The sequence below is a fragment of the Papio anubis genome, chromosome 7 (assembly GCF_008728515.1).
Source record: "Papio anubis isolate 15944 chromosome 7, Panubis1.0, whole genome shotgun sequence".
Classification (NCBI taxonomy): Eukaryota; Metazoa; Chordata; class Mammalia; order Primates; family Cercopithecidae; genus Papio; species Papio anubis.
Window position 1 is genome coordinate 95,861,499 of NC_044982.1, and position 24,030 is coordinate 95,885,528.

A 24,030-nucleotide genomic window follows, 5' to 3' on the forward strand; every position below is an offset into this window, starting at 1 on the left:
AAGAGCAGAATAGAGGCTTCCCTGAAATAGAAGAAATTCGCCCTGGGGATAGCATCAACTTGTGCTGGAAAGTTTCTGCTGCCCTTCCTTCCTCCCCTGTGGACTTGACTGGCCAGTCCCAGAATCAGTCAAGACAATCCTTGCTGTAAATTTTTTTGGAGATGTATACATACATATTTTTTAAGATAGAAAGAGTTTTAGGCTGGGCATGGTGGCTCACATCTGTAATCCCAGCACTTTAGGGGGCCAACACAGGTGGATCACTTGAGGTTAGGAGTTCAAGACCAGCCTGGCCAACATGGTGAAACCCTGTCTCTACTAAAAATACAAAAATCAGCCGGGCATGGTAGCACACACCTGTAATCCCAGCTACTTGGGAGGCTGAGTCAGGAGAATCACTTGAACCCAGGAGGTGGAGGTTGCAGTGAGCCGAGATCGTGCTACTGCACTCCAGCCTAGGCAACAGAGAGACACTCCACCTCAAAAAAAAAAAAAGTTTTATATATGATTATTTGATTATTTATTCATTTATATTTCCTACTGGTTCTGTTTCCCTGGTGGAACCCTAACTGATACACATACAACTAGCAAAAGATACTCAAGACAGTTATTAACCTTTCCTGTGTACAACAAACTTCTATACAGTCAATGCAGGACAGTCCCCTAAATCAGTGTTTTTCCCTAGTAAAGGGTTATCAGCTGCAGTTTAAAAACCATACAGTGCTAGTGAAACTTCTCACACATACTCCACTGGAAGGTCTGAGCATGAAACAAGTCTGCATGGACACCCTTCTAAGAGGAATCCTTGAGGGACAGTGCACCCCGACTGTACCTAATGGCCCTGCCCAAGTACTGCTGAGCAAGTGTCTCTAGGCGAGATCCTGGAGGAATTTGGACGCCTGCCCTCAGAAGAGGGGGAGAGGAAGGGTGTCAGAGCAGTAACCCTGGGGTCCTCTAAGAGACACAGAGAGGAAGGTGGAGGCATTGATGGGCTCCCCAGGAGGCCAGAGCACTGGAGGACAGGCTGTTCCTTTCCAGGAGCAGAGAACAAGCCAAGAAAACTCTTGGCAGAAAGCCAGTTGGAGACAGCATCATGGAGCCATGGGACAACGTTTTGGCAGTGAGAACAATGTGGTTTTCATCATTTTGAGACAGTAACTCAAAAGGACCTCACCTGCTGGGTTGATGGACTCAGTGCAAGCGACTTCGGTTGATCACATGCACCCAGAATGGGGGTGACTATCCTAAGAACATTTATGGGAAAAGAAAGCTGACGGTTTTAGTTTACCATGAGCTCAATCTGAACCAATCATGTCCAAAAAAAATAAAAAAAGAAAGAAAGAAAAAAAACCTCTCATTAAACACCCTGAATAGCAAAAACATACTGTATCACCAGGTTCAATTGCAAATAGCATGAAACACTCTATCTAGTTTACACAGAAAGGGACTTCATACAGTGACTTACGTCCTTGCAAAGCTGATGGAATGGCTGTAGAGCAAGCTCAGAGCTAAGCTGCCGGGAATGACTCCCAAATGACAAGCTGCTGCCTTGGTTCTGATTGAAAAGCCAGGTGAGGAGGCTGTTGTCTCGCCTGCTGGGACCAGGGCTACCAGACAGTCTGTTTTAACTCCCTCACCTCCCCAGTGCTGGGACCTCTGCTGCGGTTGTCACAGGAAAAGCCAACACTTCCTCAATCACACAGAAGCAGTGGAAACAGTTGCACTTAATGTTGTTCACCCTCTCCTTCCACATCTCATGAGACAGGTCTTCTTGGGGAAAGCCAGGCCACGGACTAGAGACAAAGATGCAAGGGAGTGTAGGAAGTGGAAGCTGCGGTTTCCACTGGGGAGCACGGCAGGTCTCTCTGCAGGATCTGTCCCACCCCCTCTTCCCACTTGCACACCTAGGAACACAGAGAAAGCAAACAAACAAACTAAAACACCCAGACACTCATAGCACCACTGAAAGTTTAGTACTCAACAGCTGACCTGCTAACATCTTGGAAGAAATGCAAGAAACCACTTTATTTTTACTCCTGAACCTTTTCTCTACCCACCTGCTCATCATCAGCACAGAGTTTAATGGCTCTAAAGGAAGACTGCCTAGGTTTGAATCCTGGTCTCGCCATTTATAGCTGTGTGACCTTGAAAAAAGTACTAACCTCTCTGTGCCTTGGTTCCTTTTCTGGCGGGGGGGTGGGGGGAAGTGAACTGCATAGAAAAAAAAGATAATTGCACCGATCTGCATAAGTGAGTTAATATGTATAAAACTCTTAGCATGGTGCCCAGCATGTAGTAACACTACTTGTTAGCTGTTGCTGTGACAAATTCTATGTCCATTCAAGACTGGAACTCACAGTCACTAAAGGGTGGGAATTAATGTCGCACTGGTATGAGAGGGTGGTGGCAACAATATTAGCATTGCCATGCAAGGGATGCACATTCTGTGCCGTAAGACAGAGTAGATTGGTGGTTACTAGAGGTTGGGAAAGGGAGGAGGAAGAAAGGACGAAGGGAGAGAAAGAATATGAACGTATTCATCACCACTCAACTGTACACTTAAAAATGGTAAGGATGGTAAATTTTTAAAATTAATAAAAAAATTATTTGGGATTATGTTGTATTTACAAACCAGTTTTGTACAAATCATATCGTCATATGAGTCATCCTCATTTTTTCTTTTTTAAAGTTGAGTTTATGGAGAAAACTTATGAGCAGAGACGTGGGAGAGCACATGCAATCCTGTGAACTGTCATTGTCCCCAGCTCAGGCCAGCTGTGGCTGGACTGCAGGCCCCACAGCCAAAGCTCCAGGCAAAAAGAAAATGTCCCCGTTAAGCTCCACATTTTATGAGGCCACGGAGCAGCTACAGACACATGATTATGTAACAAGTGAAGTTCTTGACCAGGATAGAAGAGGCAGCCCTAAAAATTAAAGGCTGGCACCAGCCGGTTCTGCCAATGATCTAACTCAGACCTGCTGAGCCAGCCCATGGCTCTGCTGCTGAAAGGGAGGGGGAAGTGAGCCATCAGCCATGCAGATCTGCCTCTCCTCAGTTCGTCCCCTCGCTCGTGGGGGAATATTAACTACAAGTTCCTCCATAGGCTCCTGCTGACACCAGGATTAATGGTTTCCGAAGCATTCCATCACATCCGGGAGGGAGGTGCCAATAGGGCCCCCACACTTATGTTGGATGGAAGTGGACATGTCTAACATCATGAACAGTTTGGGCAGAACATATTCATAACCAGAAAAAGAAGAGTTCTTCATCTATCCCCTCTGGCCTTTAACCTCTTCCCCAGGGACAGACGTGGTCGCATCTTTCCAGCTGAGGTCTCTCTCCCCTCTGGGGCTGAGCCAGATGCTCTTTCCTTTCTCCAGGGCGATGACTTCCACAAGGATCCAGGTGCAGCATTTGTCATGGTAAGTGATGTTGGGGGCAGAAGAGGGGGCTAGAAAACAACCCAAAGCAAAGTCAGGATCCAAGTTCATGTCTATTCAGAAATCCTCAATCTGAGCACTATCAACATATGAGCATCATATGACATAACATGAATTTCCATCAATCCAGAGAACAGAGTGTGTACAAAAAGGAAAAAGGGAGAGAGAGAAAGAGAGAGAGAAGGAAATTGTTTTATTTATTTATTTATTTATTTATTTATTTATTTATTTATTGAGACGGAGTCTTGCTCTGTTACCCAGGCTGGAGTGCAGTGCTGTGATCTCGGCTCACTGTAACCTCTGTCTCCCGGGTTCAAGCAATTCTCCTGCCTCAGCCACCCGAGTAGCTGGGACTACGGGGGCCCGCCACCATGCCTGGCTAATTTTTGTAGAAAGGGGGTTTCGCCATGTTGGCCAAGCTGGTCTCGAACTCCTGACCTCAAGTGATCCGCCCACCTTGGTCCCCCAAAGTGCTGGGATTATAGACGTGAGCCACCGCGCCCGACAAAATGATTCCTCTTTCAATATGTCCAGCTCAAAAGAAAGGAGAGTAGTAGACTGCTGCTTCTCACGTTCTCTTTGTTCCCCATCTCTGCCTCCTGGGTGCCAAGGAGCTCAGACAGACAGACAAACAGGCAGACAGGGCGAGGCTATGCAGAACTCATAAATAGCTGAAGCCAGTCTGACCAGCGGGCCCTGTATAAGTTGTCACTGGAGACACAAATTACCAAATTTGTCTCAAAGAGAAGCACAAAGGCTAGGCACAGTGGCTCACGCCTGTAATCCCAGCACTTTGGGAGGCGGAGGCAGTCGGATCACCTGAGATCAGGAGTTGGAGACCAGCCTGGCCAACATGGCGAAACCCCGTCTCTACTAAAAATACAAAAATCAGCCAGGTGTGGTGGCGCACCTACTACCAAGTAGTAACCCCAGCTACTTGGGAAGCTGAGGCAGGAGAATCGCTTGAACCTGGGAGGCAGAGGTTGCAGAGAGACTCTACCCTGGGCAACAGAGTGAGACTCTGTCTCAAAAAAAAAAAAAAGAAAAGCACAAAAATTTGTGTTAACCAACAAGAATGGAAGAAAGCAAACCAGGTTTAAAGAACTGCCTCCCCCGAAAAAGGCTTTTGAGTCAGATTGTTGTCACAGCACATTCCTTCAAATGTTCATGGAACAGATTATTCTCATATTATAAAAACTGTTCCAAAGCGTGGAAAAAGATGGAATACAATCCAATTTATTTTATCAATCTAGCACAGTACTAATAACAAAACATTAAAAAGGACGTAGCAAAAAAAGAATAAATTCATTTCAATAATAGGCTACACAGATCCTAAATAAATTCTAATTATGTCCTAGCACTCTGAATTTGATGGCTCCTCAAAAGACGTTGACAGCTTTGGTGAGACACAGTGGGCTGCATGTGCTCCTACCATTTGCCACAGCGAGGATGCATGTGTTTCCTCTGGGCCCACTGACACCTGTGAGGGTGGCTGGGATCTTTCCCTAGGGGGCAGCCCACTGGGCAGGGAAACCCCAGCAGCAGGAGGACAGATCTGAGGCTATAGTAGAGTTGTCAAGAGAGTCGAAAAATCACTTGGCTCTTGTAAATAATGCTACAATAAACATGGGAGTGCAGATATCTATGATTTTATACTTATTTCAATTCCTTTGGATATATACCCAGAAGTGGGGTTGCTGGATCCCATGGTAGTTCTGGTTTTAGTTTTTTGAGGAACCTCCATACTCTTTTCCATAGTGGCTGTAGTAATTTACATTCCCACCAACAGTGGGCAAGGGTTCCCATTTCTCCACATCCTCTACAACACTTATCTTTTGTCTTTAGATAAAGAATCAACCTAAGTGTCCATCAGAGGACTGGATTTTTAAAATGTGGTATATATACACAATGGAATACTATTCAGCCATTAAAAAGAAGAACACTTTGTCATTTGCAACAACATGGATGAACCTTGAGGACATTATGTGAAGTAAAATAAGCCAGGCAAAGAAAGACAAATACTGCATGATGTCACTGATATGTGGAATGTGAAAAAGTTGAACTCATAGAAGTAGAGAGTATAATAGTTACCGGGGCTGGAGGAGCAGGGTGGGAATGGGGAGATGTAGGTCAAAGGGTACAAAGTTTCTGTTAGACAGAAGAGGCTTTAGAGATGGATTGCACAGCAGGGTAACTGTAATTAATGATATGGTTTGGCTGTGTCCCCACCCAAATCTCATCTCGAATTGTAGCTCCCACAATTCCCACATGTTGTGGGAGGGACCTGGTGGGAGGTAACTGAATCATGGGGGCAGGTCTTTCCTGTGCTCTTCTCGTGAGAGTGAATAACTCTCATGAGATCTGATGGTTTTATAAAGGAGAGTTTCCCTGCACAAGCCCTCTTCTCTTGTCTACCACCATGTGAAACATGCCTTTCACCTTCCGCTATAATTGTGAAGGCCTCCCCAGCCATGTGGAACTATGAGTCCCTTAAACCTCTTTCTTTTGTAAATTGCCCAGTCTCAAGTATGTCTTTATCAGCAGCATGAAAACAGACTAATACAGTTAATCATGTGTTGTAAATTTCAAAATTGCCTAAATGGTAGATTTTAAATGTTCTTACCACATTGATGTGATGGATATGTTCAGTAGTATGATTTAATTATTCCACAATGTATACAGGTACCAAAACATCACATTATACTCCACAAATATGTACAATTATTATTTAAAATAATTTTTTTTACATAAAGGTCATGCAGAACTAGAACTTTATCTAGAATATTGGGGAACAGCACCTTGGGGAGCTCTGCAGCTCTCCTCAACTAACCCCTTTAGCCCCATGTGCCCCCACGAGATCCCCAGCCTTCACAGGCCTGGCACGCGTGGGCTCTGACGTCACACAGCGGGCTCCGACATCCAGGGAGAAAAGAAGGTGACAGCATCGAGGGAACAAAGGAAAGTCCTGGCTCCTCCCTCCCTGCTGTGGCCCCAACATGCTAGAGGGTCTGCCTTCCAGGGAGGAGGTGGCCAGCGGGACTGTCTTCCAGGTCAGAGGTCCCAGCTCCAGCCTGTGCAGAGGAGGGCGAGGAGGTGCGGTTTAAATTGAGTTTGAGACTGAAGCATTGCACTGGGCTGAATTTGAATAACTCAGGGGACCTGGAGTACTACAGGACTGGGATGCAGTTGCAGGTTCGGTGACCTGGCGGAGAGCACTGCCCAATGAACTGGGTGTATTTACCCAATGTTCTCCAAGCATATATTATTTCTATAAATATGGCCAGGCATGGTGGCTCACGCCTGTAATCCCAGCGCTTTGGGAAGCTGGGATGGGTGGATCACCTGAGGTCTGGAGTTCAAGACCAGCCTGGCTAACATGGTGAAACCCTGTCTCTACTAAAACTACAAAAAAAAATTAGCCAGGCGTGGTGACAGGTGCCTGTAATCCCAGCTACTCGGAAGGCTGAGGTGGGAGAATTGCTTGAACCCTGGAGGTGGAAGTTGCAATAAGCGGAGATCGTGCCATTGCACTGCAGCCTGAGCGACAGAGCGAGACTCCATCTGAAAAAAATAAATAAAAATAAATAAATAAATAGGAAAAAAGATTGAATCTGAGACTGTGGGCTCTATGGAAAGGAAAAGTTTGCCATTTAAGGAATGTATGAAGAAGGCTGTGCTATTTGACCTAGGGAAGAGGAAAGGGAATTTATCACATATTTAAAAGGGTATCCTTTATAACCGTCAACTCCACAAAAACATAAGCTCTAAATAATAATACTTGGGAGAAAGAATAGGCTTATTGTGTGATCTTGAAAATGCTAGGACAAGGGTCTGAGGGCCACTGATTTCTAACCTCAGGGAGGCAGATTTCTGTTCCGTATGAGGACAATTTTCCATCATTGCAGGATGAGACAGCATCAGCTGTCTGCCCATGTGCCACACTGGCTGCATTAGCACATTCTGGAAAGGAGCCTTAGTGGCCCATACAGCTCCAATGTTCTAGAATTCTTGCTTGCCAGGGCTAGCCTAGAGCATACTATTTAATGCTGAGTCCAGCCAAGAAGGGGTGGCCAGTAGCTGGTATCATCCATAAATAGTGTGAATCTAAGATTGTCTCACACTCAAATACATGAGGCTGTGTATGCAGCATGGCTCACTGTGGATATGCTGTCCTAAAAATCTTACTCGAGGTGGTAGGGGCAGGTGGAGGATGGGTAGAAGGCAGTGGAACCCAGGCTTGGGAGAGCAAACTTCCCCTTCTCCCCAGGGAGAGGCAGCAGAGCCAGCTAGTGTGCCCATGGCTGGAGCCAGTCCCAAGCCCAGTGGTACTGGGAACGCTGCCCTCTGAAGTCATTTAAGGACATAGTGCCTCTTGGAGTAGCCCCTGGGCAGAGTTGGATGCCCAAGTATCCTTCCTTCATTAGCACTCAGGAAACAAGTGCCCTAGGCCAACGCTCAACGCCTCAACAATCAGCTCTCGGCAAAGCCTGGCCATCTTCCAACAAAAAGACAAGGGACATGGTGGCAATGAGTATGACCTCACTCCCAAGCACCATCTCCCCAGGCTTCCAGCTTTCAAACTTCTCCAAGTAAGTCCTTCACCAGAGGCCACTTTTGCCCAGGTGACACTTGATTGCAAGGGTCACACACAGGGAGAGAGAATGCAACTTTCTCTGCTTCTATTCCTTACAATAAGGTGGTGAGATCATTTCAGGAAGCCAGGAAGTTAGGCTTCACATTTGCCGTGAAAGTGATGAGTTTGGTTAGCCTGATGTTGCCAGAACCTGCTATTCATTCTATGCATTTTCGGCAGCACAGACTTCACTAAAGTAATAAAAGTATTAGATATAGTATCAGAAGAAATTGAGTCACCAGATTCTCTGAGTTAGAGAAATTACCCCTTAAGGCAGCAGTTAGGATGATGTGCCGACTCCTTGACAAGCATGAGAAACCCCGCCCACCCCAGCTGCTGCCCCAGCCTCCCCATCATTCCTCCAGCCACCTGCAACTCCAGTCCTCCAATAAGCCTGTGTCTTTGCTTGGGCCCAGAGGCTCCTCTCCCTCCCTGTTCTTTGAATCATCCTTCTAGAATCCTCCAGTTTTCCCGAACTCCTCCCTGTCCACCCAAGTCACATCTTGCTGCTCGCTGTGTCCTCTCATGATGACCTGGATATGCCTCTTTCACAGCAAGCCAGACACTCCATCACCATTGCCCACCTGCCACTAGGCTGTGTGCACCTTGGGGGTGGGACTTCTGTCTTCTAAACTCTGAGTCTGCAGCACTGTGCCCGGCACAAGCAAGTGCTCAGCCAGTGCTGGCTGAATAACTGAATAAAGGAACCACAGCATCCTAGAGGTGTTCCCTTTTTAAAATGCATGCAATGGACAGTACTGTGAAGCCAAAGTGACTGCATTTGGGCAGTGCTTAAAACCTCAATCTCTCTCTCCTTTCTGTAATTCACTGAAGCCCCATACATCAATCAAGGTGGACATGATCGTTGTGCACTTTGGTTAATTGTAAAACCGATCAGTTCCAATCAATGCCTGGCATTTTACATAAAGTCCACTGGTTTTAAAAGTGTGTGTGAGGTGGTTTCCTGATGGGCAAAGAACTTCAAGGAAATATTTATTGTGCTCACGGATGACATTCTAGCTATTGTCCGTATTCCTTTTCACGGAGCTGTAAAGATGCCTTTTTATGGTCAGGCCAGCTGACATCTTCCTCATCCACTCCTCTAATGCACACATTCACTGTAGGATCTTTGTATCAATGAGGAATATTCAGCCACGTTCCACAAAGGTTTTTTGAGTGCTTGCTCTGAGCAGGGCACTGAGTAATGTGATTTGTCTCCAAAGCTTTCAAATCTGCTGAAAATATTCTCCATTTCCAAAGCAGTTGGGACAAACAAAAATTTTGCTCGAGTCTCTCTTCTGGGGCCCACTGAGTAAAAACGCACCTAGAGTTGCCCAGGGAAATAAAACCTCCCTTCATGAACCTTCCAGATCTCCTGAAAGGTTTTGTCTCCAGCTGGCTGGAGAGAGCTTGCTCATTAAATTCAGCACACAATCTCTGTCTCTAAGCAGCTGAGCTTCAGGGCACGCTGCAATCCATCAACCCTAGGAACTTGCCCAAGACCAGTCCCAGAGACGAGAAGAAGCGTACATGACCACGGCTCCTCATCCTTCCCTATTCAAAATCCTAAGGAGCCTCCAACGTAGAGGGAACAACATCTGGTTTCTTCATCTCCAAGTGGGGATAACATTGCCTTACCTCCCAGAAACGTTATGAAAGTTAAAGGTAATCTATTTCAGTTGTCTAGCATAGTGCAAAGTATCTAGTACATGTCCCAAAACAGGCTCACATATTTGCTTCTTTTTTTTTTTTTTTTTTTTTTTTTTTTGAAACAGAGTCTTGCTCTGTCGTCCAGGCTGGAGTGCAGTGGCGCGATCAGCTCACTGCAAACTCCACCTCCTGTGTTCACGCCATTCTCCTGCCTCAGCCTCCAGAGTAGCTGGGACTACAGGTGACCGCCACCACACCCGGCTAATTTTGTTTTTGTATTTTTAGTAGAGGCGGGGTTTCACCATGTTAGCCAGGATGGTCTCGATCTTCTGACCAGTGATCTGCCTGCCTCAGCCTCCCAAAGTGCTGGGATTATAGGCATGAGCCACCGCGCCTGGCCATCTATTTGCATTTTTTCTAGCCAAATAGGACACCCTGGCTACTCTGTGGATGTGGCAGAAGAGATAGAGAAGAGGGAACAGGGAGGCAAGGAGCACGTTAGAAGGAGACACCACTGGCCTCAGTGACAGGCCAGGCATGGTGGGGAGGGAAAACTAAGAGTCAATGATGGTGCCAAGGCTTCTAGCCCAGTGACCACGTGGTGATGACATCATGGACTATGGCCTGGGGAGAGGCAGATTTGCTTTGAGAGCTCTTTGCTGTGGTTTTTATCCTATTCCACCCCTTCTTCACTCACCAAACTCTGCTCCCCGTACAGCATCAGTGCTTCCCCCTCCAGGCAGCCTTCCTTGGGATCCGAGGGAGAAGTAATCCCTCTCTCCTTTCATGTTTTGTTTGTCACATCATTCCATAATCATGGACTCCCTTCCCTCTCCATTAGGTAGGAGTGATTCTCCCAGGTGCCTGGGACAAACAGACAGAAGACAAATGGGGCTGAAAAATCATGAATGAACAAATCCCACCCATCGACACCCCAGCAGGAAACAGAATCCAATACAAGAGATTCAAATGCAGAGAGTTTCAGAGGTGTGGGCAGGATAGAAGGATCAGAGGCACGCCCAGAGACACACACCTGAGTCCGTGAACTTGCTAGTGTGCCGATGGTCCTGGCTGCCAAGGGATGGCTTGGACATGCTACGCACACAAGGTGGAGGGGGCCACCACTAGCAAACGTTGAGTAGAGCACTGTAGAGATTAGAGGAGGGGGGTGAGTGTGAGAGGCTCAGAGGTGGAATGAACGCACCTAAATGCATCACTCGAATGTGGGAGGGGGGACGGCTATGATGGCGCCAACGACCAAGGCAGCAAGCACAGAGGAGGATGGGATGGCATCCAGAGCGAGAGCGGAGTGAGGGGCCTGCGTTTCCTCCAGGCAACGCATTCGGGAGTCAGATGGCTTCTATGCCAGAGGCCCGGGCTGGGAGACAATCCTGGAGGCAGCAGGGGATGGGTGGCAGGGGATCTTCCAGGGAAAGCCCAGACAGGCATGAGCAATGAAAAATGAGGAGAATCCCTGAGCACACCTTTAAAAGAAGGCAAGGCGTGCTACAGGGCGTTGAGCAGAACAACTGGAGAGAGGGAGCATGAAAAAGTCAAAGGAGGAAGAGATCAGTAGCATGAAATGTTCCTGAAAGAACAAGTGGCGTGAGGAGGATGGGGGCAGAAGGGACATCCCAAGCAGGCCTTAGGAGGCTATTGGCTCCATTGCAGGATATATATAGGCAGGCACCCGACTCTGGTGAGTGACAGTGAGACTGGCAGTAACTGCAGTGCTGGGATAGGCAGGATCAGGAACCAAGATGTGCATCCATGAGGGATGTGTTAGTAAATTCTACTGTGGAGGAATCTGTAAATCAACAGAACAATGTGTAGACAGACATTAACTATAATGAAGTAGGTCTATATATACCATACAGAAAGAACTCATTACATGAAAAGACAAATTGCAGGACAAATGGATATAATATATGGATATGATCCAAATATGCCTAATGTAGAGAGATAGATACAAGAGATGTACCAAAATTCATTGAGCCACATGCCGAATAGCCAAGAGTTAAAAAATATATATATATATGCAAAAAAGATTCAAACCAAATATTGCCATGGAGAAGGAACTTTTGGGATCCAAAAATAAATCTCAAAGCCACTAAAAATTAATTATAGTTACTTTTTTGTTATTAAAAATTTAATAGGCCAGGCATGGTAGCTCACGCCTATATTCCCAGCACTTTGGGAGGCTGAGGCAGGTGGATCACGAGGTCAGGAGATCGAGACCATCCTGGCTAACACGGTGAAACTCCATCTCTACTAAAAATACAAAAAAATCAGCCAGGCGTGGTGGCAGGAGCCTGTAGTCCCAGCTACTCAGGAGGCTGAGGCAGGAGAATGGCGTGAACCTGGGAGGTGGAGTTTGCAGTGAGCCGAGATGGTGCCACTGCACTCCAACCTGGGCAACACAGCGAGACTCCATCTCAAAAAAATAAATAAATAAATAATAACTAAATTGTAAAAGTCTGACATTATACATTATGGGCAAAGAATTATTAATATACACACACTAAAGCTAGTAGGAAGGCAGTTTCATTTTTGTCTAATTTTACCAGGATGGGGTGCTGCTAATGGTGAAATCGACACGGAGTGATTTAGTCCCTTTCTGTCTTTAATAGTAACTGTCTGCAGAAAAGCTACATCTCCTCCTCTGTGGCTGTGGTAGGTTGCATTACAGTGCCTTCTTCCCATCCTCTCCCTTTGCCTTATGACTCGGCAGGACCCCCTCTAGATTGCCCTCTCCCTCACCCCAGTTGATTGAGCTGGACCATGTAAGCTTCATTAGCCAATGGCCTGTTAGCAGACATAACATGATCAGAAATTTAAATGTACTTGAGTGATTTGGCTTGGCCTAGAGGCGTCTGCTACTTGCCATGAAAAGAACTTGTCCCACATACCCACTGGTCCCAGAACGATGGAGACATATAGAGTGTACCTGAACTCGACCTGAAGGCTGGGGTTCACAGGGTGAGCCTGGCTGCAATCAGCTGAACCAAAGCTGTCTTGCAGACCTGTGAACAAAAACAGGAAGTGAGGGTTGTTGTAAACCACTAAGACGCTGGTATTGTTCACTTTACATCATTATTGTAGCAATTGTTGACTAATAACATGGCAATATACAAAACACTTCCAGGAAGATTAGAATTATGATATAAATTATTTTCTACTGTTTTGCCTTTTATTATTTAAACTTTTACAAACATTTGTGTTGCAAAAACAATACATTCTTTGTAAAGTTACCCTAGATTGTCTTAATATTTGAATTGACTGTTGATCTGTTTTCCTGCTTATTTAACTATTTGAACATTCTTTTTTTATTATTTTTATTTGTTTTTTTTTTTTGAGACGGAGTCTTGCTCTGTCGCCCAGGCTGGAGTGCAGTGGTGTGATCTCGGCTCACTGAAAGCTCCACCTTCCGGGTTCACACCATTCTCCTGCCTCAGCCTCCCAAGTAGCTGGGACTACAGGTGCCTGCCACCACGCCTGGCTAATTTTTTGTAGTTTTAGTAGAGACAGGGTTTCACCATGTTAGCCAGGATGGTCTTGATCTCCTGACCTTGTGATCCACCCGCCTCAGCCTCTCAAAGTGCTGGGGTTACAGGCGTGAGCCACCGTGCCCGGCCTGAACATTCTAGTTTTGTACATAAGATGAGTAGCATCCACAATCATTAGTTGTTGCAACAATTTGTCTCACAACAAATAAATACACATTTATGCTTCAGTTGATTAACAATTCAATGTGTGAAACACATAAGAGATCTTTACTCCAAATGACATATAAATACCTCCTACACTTAAAGTAACTATTTTTGCATCAGCCCCAAATCTCAATGACATGTCATGTTCATAATGTGGACATTATCATCCTGATTAGATATGCAGATGATTTCCACAAACACACAATCATTGATCAAGGGCAAGCTCAAGAATGCCAGAACTTACATCAACGTAGGCATAAAACTAAGGCCAGGGCAGATTCTAATTCCACTTCTTGGCTTCAAAACCTTCAGCAGCTCCCCACTAAGAAATACAGGTCAAACTTGCAAACAATTCACTCACTGGCCTCAGTCTCTTCCCTTCACAGCTCTTTAGGTCTCAGACACAAGGAAATCACCCTATCTTATTAGGGTGTACCTCGTGTCTCAGTAACTTTGTACTGCTGTTCCCTAAAGCCTAGGAGGCCCTTCCCTTCGCCCATTCCTTTGAGCCCCAAGTCTTTGCAAATGCTCAAGTTGTAAGGGAAGTGCTCCTGGGGAACTCACAGGACGACCTTTACTTCTCTATTGTTATCTTCATCTCACTACATGGCAACTGTTTGCTAACACATCAATCTCCCCCTCTGAGTTGTGAAGGGCCTGGACTTTGGGGCCAGGACTGTATCATCTTTACAGGCCCAAGACCTAGCACAGTGCCTAGTGGTAGATACATGTTAAGTGGAAAGGTAATGGGGTGGATGCATAGACAATCAAGTGGATGGATCTTTTCTCATAGACACCTCCAATATTTTTAGAATAAGTACAAATAAAGAAAATATAGCAAGATGACAATGATAATAGTAAACCAGCAATTGGACAAGCATCCTCTGTGCAACGAGGGATGGCGGGGAGGCAATTCCCAACCTCCCCCATCTTTTTGGCATGAAATCACAGTTTTTTCAGATTCCCTGCAACTGGCAGAGGTCACCTATAGGAGTCTGCTTGCCAAGATTTATCCCTGGTAGCACAGGGGATGCCAATTCATGTATGCAGCCCACTCATCAGTCCTCCCTGCCTCTAGGAGTGTTCCTGACATCCCTGCTGGCCCTGCCTGTCTCCTGACTCTCCTCTTTCTCAGAAGGTCACCTATGCTGGCCTGAGCTCGTCATGACAACAGTCTTAGGTGCCATCATTCACCTTTGGAGGTAAATCATGCTGCCTACTTGGGCAGGCCCAGGTCTAGCTTAAGAGATGCGGAGTTCCACCACCCTTGTCCAGTAGATTTTTTTGAGGCTTTTCGGACATCTAAGTCCTTTTGTCAAATGGAAACCTATTGTGCAAAACAGATACAAGATGTGGCTGTGGTTGAAGCTGAGTTGAGTCGCACAAATCCTCCGGCTCCAAGGCCACCCAACCCTGAGACATCTCCGCCAGGCTGCATGGCTCTATGGCACATGGTCTACAATCCACTGCCCTCATCTCTAGCACTGGGCTTGCACCTTGACATGCCCCCCGCCACTCATCCTCTGCAAATGAGCAGGTACCCTTCCTGCTGTTCCAGACCCCCTATAAAACCAGTGTCCTACACTGAACGCCAGTAACTGAACTGAGTCCCTGAGGCCCCACATGCTTCTAGCAGACCTCTCTCTCTTCATGACACAAGGATTCTATTGTGAACAAAGAGATCTCCCAGAAATACAAGGCAGTTCGAAGCCACCTGCTGCCAAGTCCTTCCCCACCTGATTGCAAGATTCTTCCTATTTTACTTTTACTGCTTTGACTCACTCAAAACCTGACATTCCTTGAGAGAACACCCCCTCTCGATCCCATTCCTTGTCATCTGGATGGGGCTGACTCCATCTCTCCCCATCTCAACAGGTAGACATCCAACCGGGGCCAGATCTACCACAGCATTCATCCCTGTGGACACTGTAATTGGGTCACCGATGGACAAATGGTCCAACCCACGCAAATGAGATTCAATCCTGGTATCTTTGCCAGACCTTTCTTTCAACTAATGTTACTAAACTACATAAAACAAGCCACCACTGCTGGTAGCTACTGGACCGTCATGTGGGGAAAGCCTGTCCAAACACAGGGCCACACAGAGGAGAGAGGAAAGAGATAGAGATATGTTCTGGTGCATTTGATCATCCGTATCCAATCATGCCTGATGCTGGCCCACCCACGGCCTCTCAGTAATATGAGACAACATTACTTTGCTTGAACCAGTTTGAGGTGGGGTCGAATACAATCCTCTAGCAGCTGAACTGTCCCTGACCCTGCTTTGCCCCTTAGAATATATGTTGGACAACTGCCCATTCTTGCCCAGGCAGCTTGGTGTCCCCAGCATCCTTCCTGCTGTCCCAGATCCCCTCTAAAACCAGTGTCCTACACTGCACCCCCAATAACTTAGCTAAGTCCTACAGGCCCCATATATTTCCTGCGGTCCACTCTTTTCAAGACACTAGGGCCCTATTGTGAATGGAAGAATCACCCAGAACTACAATGCAACGCGAAGCCACCTGGACCTAGGCCTGTTGCGACATCCAGCATCTCCTCTGCCCTTTAATCCTCCGTGGGCTATTGTCACAGGTAGCCGAGGCCTTCCTCTGTCCAGGTTTCTCTTGCAATCAACAATGCCACCTCTTCTAGCTCTTACTTCAGTATAATTTGCCTTTGATGACTTAAAGAAAAATGAAACAATCCATTAAATAGCAAATACCAGTCTCCTTTCAATGTGTTTCTTTTCCGTGCCTAATGCACGGGCCCGCCTGTAAGCTACACCTATCACTACAGAGTAAAAGCATCAGAGTCTGACCTGATGGGAGCATTTAAACTGATCAGAAAAGCAATTGATTGTTGACATGCTGCTGGCTCCTTGGTTTAGGGTATCAACAGTTCATCAATGCCTCTTTCTGTGTGTTTGACAACTTGACTCCTTTTCTGCTCCAGACAGAACAAGTAGAGTTCCAGCCATGGGAAGGAAAGAGTTTGACTATTTGGCACATGGAGCAGATTTTCACATAAAATACACTTTTCCCTCCGAATATATTTGTTTCCTTCAAATAATCTGGGTCCCAGTGGCCCAATAGGTAGTCACCATGATCTCCTAACTTAGGTATCCATTCACCTCACAAATACCCACTCTAATATCAAAGACAGAGTTTAAACTTCCTTCCCTCTACCAAAAAAACTGTGTCCCTGCTTGCAAGATGCTCAAAGCAAGATTTTCATGCAAATCCAAGGGTTGACTCTCAAAGTGAAACAGAGTTTCTCACCTGGTTTCAAAGGATTTAGCTCTCAATGTCATCAGGGCACTGGATGGGAGAAATTTTACATGCAAACTCTGTTGACTAGATTAGGCCTGGTATCCACTTACCTGTAATCTCCACAGACAATCTCATTCACGTTGGAATTCATTTCTACCCTAATGCTATTTCCCAGGTCTGGATATAAGTCTGATGTGACAATGTCTTTGAGCCCAAACCTGGAGCTAGGAGCTCCCTTCCTTTAGGATATTACCAGGTAGCCTGCAGACTCCTGAATCTAAATGTGTCCAAAACTGAACTCAGTATCTTCCCAGAAAATCTGATTATCCAACTATATCTCCTCTCTCGGTCTATTTTTTTTATTTTTTTATTTTTATTTTTTGAGATGGAGTTTCACTCTTGTTGCCCAGGCTGGAGTGCAAGGGCTCAGTCTCAGCTCACTGCAAACTCCGCCTCCCAGGTTCAAGAGATTCTCCTGCCTCAGCCTCCCGAGTAGCTGAGATTACAGGTGCCCGCGGGCACACCCAGCTAACTTTTTGTATTTTTAGTAGAGACAGGGTTTCACCATGTTGGCCAGACTGGTCTTGAACTCTGGACCTCAGGTGATCCGCCCACCTCGGCCTCCCAAAATGCTGGGATTACAGGCGTGAGCCACCGCGCCCGGCCCTCTCAGGCTATTGGATCACCCATGTGCCCATGCCTCATTCATGAAAATTATTCCCATCTCTTCCTAGAGCTAACTGCCCCCAAGGCCTGTTGACACTACATGCCTGGCTTCTCCTTGCCTGCCTTTCATCTTCATCAGTGCAGCAGCTTTGGCAGGGCTGAAATGACAGCCTACTAGCTGATATCCCATTTCCCTCCAATCCACTTTGTCACTATACCCAGCATGACCTTCTCTAAAACTCAAATCCAACCCTGAGCTGCTTCAGAATCCTGTGCTGCTGCCAGATAGATCTGCCTGCAGTTACCAAGACATTCCTGCTGCTTCCTGGCACTCCTTCAGGCTGTCTGCTCCCCAGAAGGGCCACCCTCCCTGACACCTTTCCCTTCCCTCAGTGTTGACCATTGCATCATTGTATCTTCTATGTCGCCTGTAATTTGACCATTCCTCTAATATTGCACTCTGCATATGCCTGACAGTTTCTCAGCTCTGGTTCAGGCACTTAAAAACGTGCACGCCATGTTTTCCCCCCAGCTGAATCCCCAGCATCTAATCAGCATTCAGAAAATCTCTGCAGACTAAAGATCAGGAGAGTTTCTGTCTCATCAATAATGTTTCCCTTATTCCTGGGATGACCCCCAAATTGACCTCAGAATGCAGCTGGTCTTGGTGCATAGACCCCTGGGAACAAGAACCCATATGGCGGTTCAGATTCCTGGGCTAAAGGAAGATGCCTCAAAAGTTTGCAGCAGGGAATTTGCCCTTTAAGGGGGAAGAAAAGATGATGCAAGCTCCCTCCCTACCCACGACAACTGAGAGTGCCCCCAGAAAACTCTCTCTGCCCCCCCATGCATTTTCACTCGTTGCTTAGGAGTCCGGCTTGGTATTTATGAGTGTAAGGACTGCTGCTATCACAGGCCATTTAACCTTCAAAGACAGCATACTGCTTTTGAGAAGAGTGGCCTTTTTCCTTCTATTTCATTAGCCAGGAGCATTTTATGGTTTAATGCTTGCTGTTCTTCTCAGATGCAGAAATGTTAGTGGCTCCTTACTGTGAAGGCCTTTCTCATTCCCTGAGGGTCATCTCACCTGGAAGTAATCTACAGGACACTGAGTTCAAGATCCTCAGCTTGACCTCTGGTAAAACCAGCAGGAGGTGGCCCTCCAGCCCCAGAGGCCCCAGCTCCTTCACAATAAATTCCAAACTACCATGTGATATTTTATCCTAAGGTATCATAACACACATATCTTGTGTAACGGTATTTATATTTTCAAATGAGTGCATTCATCACAAACATCACTGCACAGCCGTCAGTCTCAACTCACAGCCCTGGAATCCCATGGCCAGCAGCAGGTCCAGAGTCAGGTGGTCAGACAAAGCTGCAGGGAGACCAAGGCAGGAATAGAACCATCCACTCCATCAACCAGTCCTTACTGCCTTGTGCCAACTCCTACTGTGTGCCAGGCACTGCAGGTTCAGTGGCAGACAAGACAGAATAGTCCCTGCCCAAAGACTGCTTATCTACACACAGTGGGAGAAAGTCTGTGAAGTGCATTGAAGCCAAGAGGAGCCTGGTTTTCTTTTTTTTTTTTTTTTTTTGAGACGGAGTCTCGCTCTGTTGCCCAGGCTGGAGTGCAGTGGCCAGATCTCAGCTCACTGCAAGCTCTGCCTCCCGGGTTCACGCCATTCTCCTGCCTCAGCCTCCCGAGTAGCTGCGACTACAGGCGCCTGCCACCTCTCCCGGCTAGTTTTTTGTATTTTTTAGTAGAGACGGGGTTTCACCGGGTTAGCCAGGATGGTCTCGATCTCCTGACCTCGTGATCTGCCCGTCTCAGCCTCCCAAAGTGCTGGGATTACAGGCTTGAGCCACCGCACCCGGTCTAAGCCTGGTTTTCATGCAAGGGGCAAGCAGAAGTCATTGAGGGCTTTTGGCTAGAAATTGAGTTATTGGCCAGGTGTGGTGGTTCACGCCTGTAATCCCAGCATTTTGGGAGGCCGAGGTGGGTGGATCACAATGTCAGGAGTTCGAGACCAGCCTGACCAACATGGTAAAATCCCGTCTCTACTAAAAATACAAAAATTAGCCAGGTGTAATGGCACGTGCCTGTGATCCCAGCTACTCAGGAGGCTGAGGCACGAGAATCGCTTGGAGGCAGGAGAATCGCTTGAACCCAGGAGGTGGAGGTTGCAGTGAGCCAAGATCACGCCACTACACTCCAGCCTGGGCGACAGAGAAAGACGCCATCTAAAAAAAAGAAAAAAGAAAAAAAAAAGAAATTGAGTTCTCTGGTTTGCATTTTGAATGGGCCATCTGGAAGTTAAGAATGGATTGTTGGAGAGTGACAGGAGATGCAGCAGATTAATCAAGGGCTACTGCAGTGTGTAGACCCAGCACCAAGGGAGAGCACTGAGAGATGGACGTCAGGTGCCTGGAGTCACCAGTGCATACAACGTGAGGGATGTGAGGAAGAAAAGCATGCAAGATGCCCCCTTGGTTTTTCACTTGAGGACCTAGTGGAACAGCAAACATTTAGAAGATGAAAAGGGATGAGTATAGGGAGGAAGTGTTTTGGGGGAGGAGACGATTAGAGTTTCCTCCTTTGAGGCCTCAGACAAATCATGGAGCCTGTTTAAGTTTTGTGCTGGACGTTTTAAGTTCGAGACATTGTATGGCAACATCGTTGAAGTTGTTGAACATGCAAGTCTGAAACTCAGAGGGGTGAGAAGGGGGAGTCTGAGCTGGAACCAGAAAGAACCTCGGAGCCTTCAGAGTGGAAATATGGGGCTATCTTATACCCCAGGAGGGAATACGAACAATGGGATAGCCCCAGAGAGTTTCCATGAGACAGGCTTGTTTCAGGGTAAAAGTAAACAAGAGTTTTGAAGGGAAGAAATCGCCCTCTGCAATAAAGTCCAGATTTTCTGTGCATTAGGAGGTGAGCAAACCATCCATCAGTAGAACCTACCCCCCGCCCCCCAACTCCAGTCCTGGTGACACTCCTTTGAGGCCTCAGACAAGCCATGGAACCTATGAAAGGCTCCAGGTCTTCATCTGTGAAATGGGCGTCGGACTCGATGGTGTGACCATGACCCTTAGCACATCACCTGTGAGCCCAAGTCATTCCTCTGCTCACACCTGTATGCTCGTGCAGTGCTAAGTGTGAGGGATGCTCAGGACTATCGAGAAGGTCCCCACATCCGGACATTCTTTTTCTCTTTTTTCTTTTTTTTGAGACAGGGTCTCACTCTGTCACCCACGCTGGAGTGCAGTGGTGTGATCATGGCTTACTGCAGGCTTGACCTCCCAGGCTCAAGCAATCCTCCCACCTCAGTGGGAGTCCCAAGTAGCTGGGACTACACGTGCATACCATCACGCTTGGCTAACTTTTAAATTTTTTTAGAGACAAGATCTCACTATATTGTCCAGGCTAATCTCAAATTCCTGGGCTCAAGCAATCCTCCCCGCTTGCTGGCATTATAAAAGTAAGCCACTGCGCCTTACTTATGGCTTACCCGGCCATAAGTAAGCATCACATGGTGGATGTCTCAGGAAGTGCACCTTCTACTTCTCAATCCTTGCCTAGGAAAGCTGTAGGCCTCAGTGGTTCTGGTGATGGGCAACCTCTTCTCTTTCTAGGAGGAAAGAAAAGCATCTGTGATGGTGGCAATTGAGAGCCACTCATCACTGTCACATGTACTACAATCTGTGTTGTAGGCAAGGTCACCATGGAGATTACAAGGACACCGAGCCTAAGAAAACTATCTGCTAGGGCCCGAGTTTGTAGCTCAGAGCCTGGTCATAAGATTCAAACTGCTTACCAGTCACTCAACCCAAGAGTCTAGTTCCCACCATGAAGGGTGGGAGTGGGCACCAGGGCAGAAGAAGGGGTAGGAAGAGAGGGAGAGAAGAAAAGGAGAGGATGCTGATGCTGAAAGTAATTGTAAATAACCATTAGTATTAAAATACTCACATACACACACACACACACACACATACACCATAGTTGGGAACTAAAATCCAACTTGAGAAGTATCATAGTGGTGAAGAGGAAGCAGGGATGTACACGTGTGCTAAAATTTGGCCATTAGGAAAAATGAAGTGCTGACAAATGCTACAACAGAGATTAACCTTGGACATTATGCTAGGTGATATAAGCCAGTCATGAAGGGTTACATATTGCATAATTCCATTTGTATGAAATATATAAAATGTCTAGACATGCAAATCCATAGGAACAGAAAGTGAACTCACGCTTGCCTAGGGCTATGCAGAAAGAGAAATTGGGGGATAAAGGCTAAAGGGGTTGTGAAAATGTTTTATTTTATCTTATTTTTGTTTTTATTTATTTATTTATTTGCTTATTTTTGAGACGGAGTTTCACTGTTGTTGCCCAGGCTGGAGTGCAATAGCGCGATCTCGGCCCACCGCAACCTCTGCCTCCCAGTTCAAGCGATTCTCCTGCCTCAGCCTCCTGAGTAGATGGGATTACAGGCATGCGCCATCACACCCAGCTAATTTTGTATTTTCAGTAGAGACAGGGTTTCTCCATGTTGGTCAGGCTGGTCTCAAACTCCTGATCTCAGGTGATCCGCCCACCTCAGCCTCCCGAATTGCTGGGATTACAGGTGTAAGCCGCCACACCCAGCCTATTTTATTTTATTTTTGAGACAGGGTCTTGCTCTGTTACCCAGGCTGGAGTGCAGTGGCGCAGTCTTGGCTCACTGCAGTCTTGACCTCCAGGTTCAAGCAATTGTCCCACCTTAGCCTCCTGAGTAGCCGGAACTATAGGCATGTGCCACCATGCCCAGCTAATTTTTTACTTTTTATAGAGACGGGATCTTGCCATGTTGCCCAGGATGGTCTCGAACTCCTGGCCTCAAGTGATCTTCCCTCCTTGACCTCCCAAAGTTCTGGGATGACAGGTGTGACCTACCATGCCTGGCTGGAAGAGGGTTTAAAATTGATTGTAGTGAAAGTCACACAACTCTGGGGATATACAAAAAAATCACTGAGTTGTACACTTTCAATGGGCAAAGTGTATGGTATGTGAATTATATCTCTCTAAAGCTGATTTTATATATATTTAAAATAATATATTTTTATGTAAATAATGTATATTTTATATAAAAATTAACATATATATAAGTGCACTGAAATACTTGCTCTTTTTGTGTGTGTTGAGGGTGCTTATAGATATTGCCTAATTCTAAATGATGATAGATGAAACGCTGACTGTTGATTCAATTATTGAAGTAAGAACCACTCCTCTGTCACAAGAGAACAGAGACTAATCATAAAATGTTGCCTTGAAAACCACTTGCCAAACTCATTTCATTCCTAGATTTGTTTGGGGGTTGGAAGAAATGTCATAGTTGGTTGTTTGAGAAATGCGATAAAATAAAATACATGTTTTATAATAAATGTCACTTCTGTCAATTCTGGCAGTTGCAATATGTGCAAAAACAGAACTCTCCCCACCGGGTGTGAAAGTGGGAGCTATGTTTGGAGGAGCCGTGGAGCAGAGCCAGCAGGATGGAGCATGCCATGAGGGAGAAGATGCTGGAAGCCATGGGTCGGGGGCGCTGGGTATGGGATCAAGACGACAAATGACTGGCTACTGCTAACTCTTGTGGACCACAATAAAGCAGGCTTGATGGATATTAAAGCTGAGCCCTGCTTGTGCTTTGTTATTATTAATTTTTATTATTTTATTTTATTTTATTTTGAGACGGAGTCTCTCTCTGTTGCCCAGGCTGGAGTGCAGTGGAGCTGTCTCGGTTCACTGCAACCTCTGCCTCCTGAGTTCAAGTGATTCTCGTGCCTCGGCCTCCCAAGTCACTTGGATTACAGGCGCCCACCACCACGCCCGGTTAATTTTTTGTATTTTTTAATAGAGGCAGGGTTTTGCCAAGTTGGTCAGGCTGGTCTTGAACTCCTGACCTCAGGTGATCCACCTGCCTCAGCCTCCCAAAGTGCTGGGATTACAGGCTTGAGCCACCGCACCCAGGCTGTTATCTTAACATTTGGTCCTGTCCTGGTCCCGTGGCTCTCAAACATGTGTATGCATCAGAATCACTCGGAGGGCTTGGAAGAACAAAGCTCACTGGGCCCCTCCTCCACATGTCCAGGGTGGGGCATGAGAATTTACATTTCAAGCAAGGTCGAGATGATACTGGTGCTGATGCCGACACTGAAGCTGATGCCAATGCTGGCGTGGCCAATCTGTGGACCACAGTTTAAGTGGCAACCGGAAGAGACCCTGCCAAATGCATTCCGGGGCCAGATGCTATCACACTAAGGCTTTTTTCAACAGGGGTTTCTTCAGACCACTCTTGAGATGTCTTCCAGGGGCAGAAAGGGTTAAGGAAGAAAGGGATATTCTGCTCCTGAAAGACCTGCTAGGGCCCTCAAACAGTTTAGATTGGATTCCAGGCTTCTTGCTTATTGATTGCAATCAGTTGTTACCCAGTAACAAATTGTGTTAAATTATTGAAATAGTAATAGGCTCAGCTGGGTAAATAATGCCCAGGACGGTGCAAGTCTATATTCATCAAGAGATTGTCCACACTACACGTCTCCCACTGGGCCTGGCTCAAAACGATTTGTTCCCACCAACTTGATATTTCTCAGTGCTTGACCATCTGCAGACTCCCCAGCTGAA

At 46.4% G+C, this 24,030-nt stretch overlaps 1 long non-coding RNA gene across 2 annotated transcripts; it reads right to left on the minus strand.

Annotated features, from left to right (window-relative positions):
* Positions 1 to 3,382: 3,382 nt before the first annotated feature.
* LOC116275761 lies at positions 3,383 to 13,016 on the minus strand. Of its 2 annotated transcripts, none has more exons than XR_004184997.1 (3): positions 12,672 to 13,016; positions 10,422 to 10,870; positions 3,383 to 3,452 (listed from the first exon to the last, which is right to left on the minus strand). It is a non-coding gene; the product is annotated as an uncharacterized LOC116275761 (long non-coding RNA). The 2 variants fall into 2 exon arrangements; XR_004184998.1 differs by lacking the exon at positions 3,383 to 3,452 and having other exon boundaries at positions 10,046 to 10,588; positions 10,758 to 10,870.
* Between the last annotated feature and the right edge of the window lie 11,014 nt (positions 13,017 to 24,030).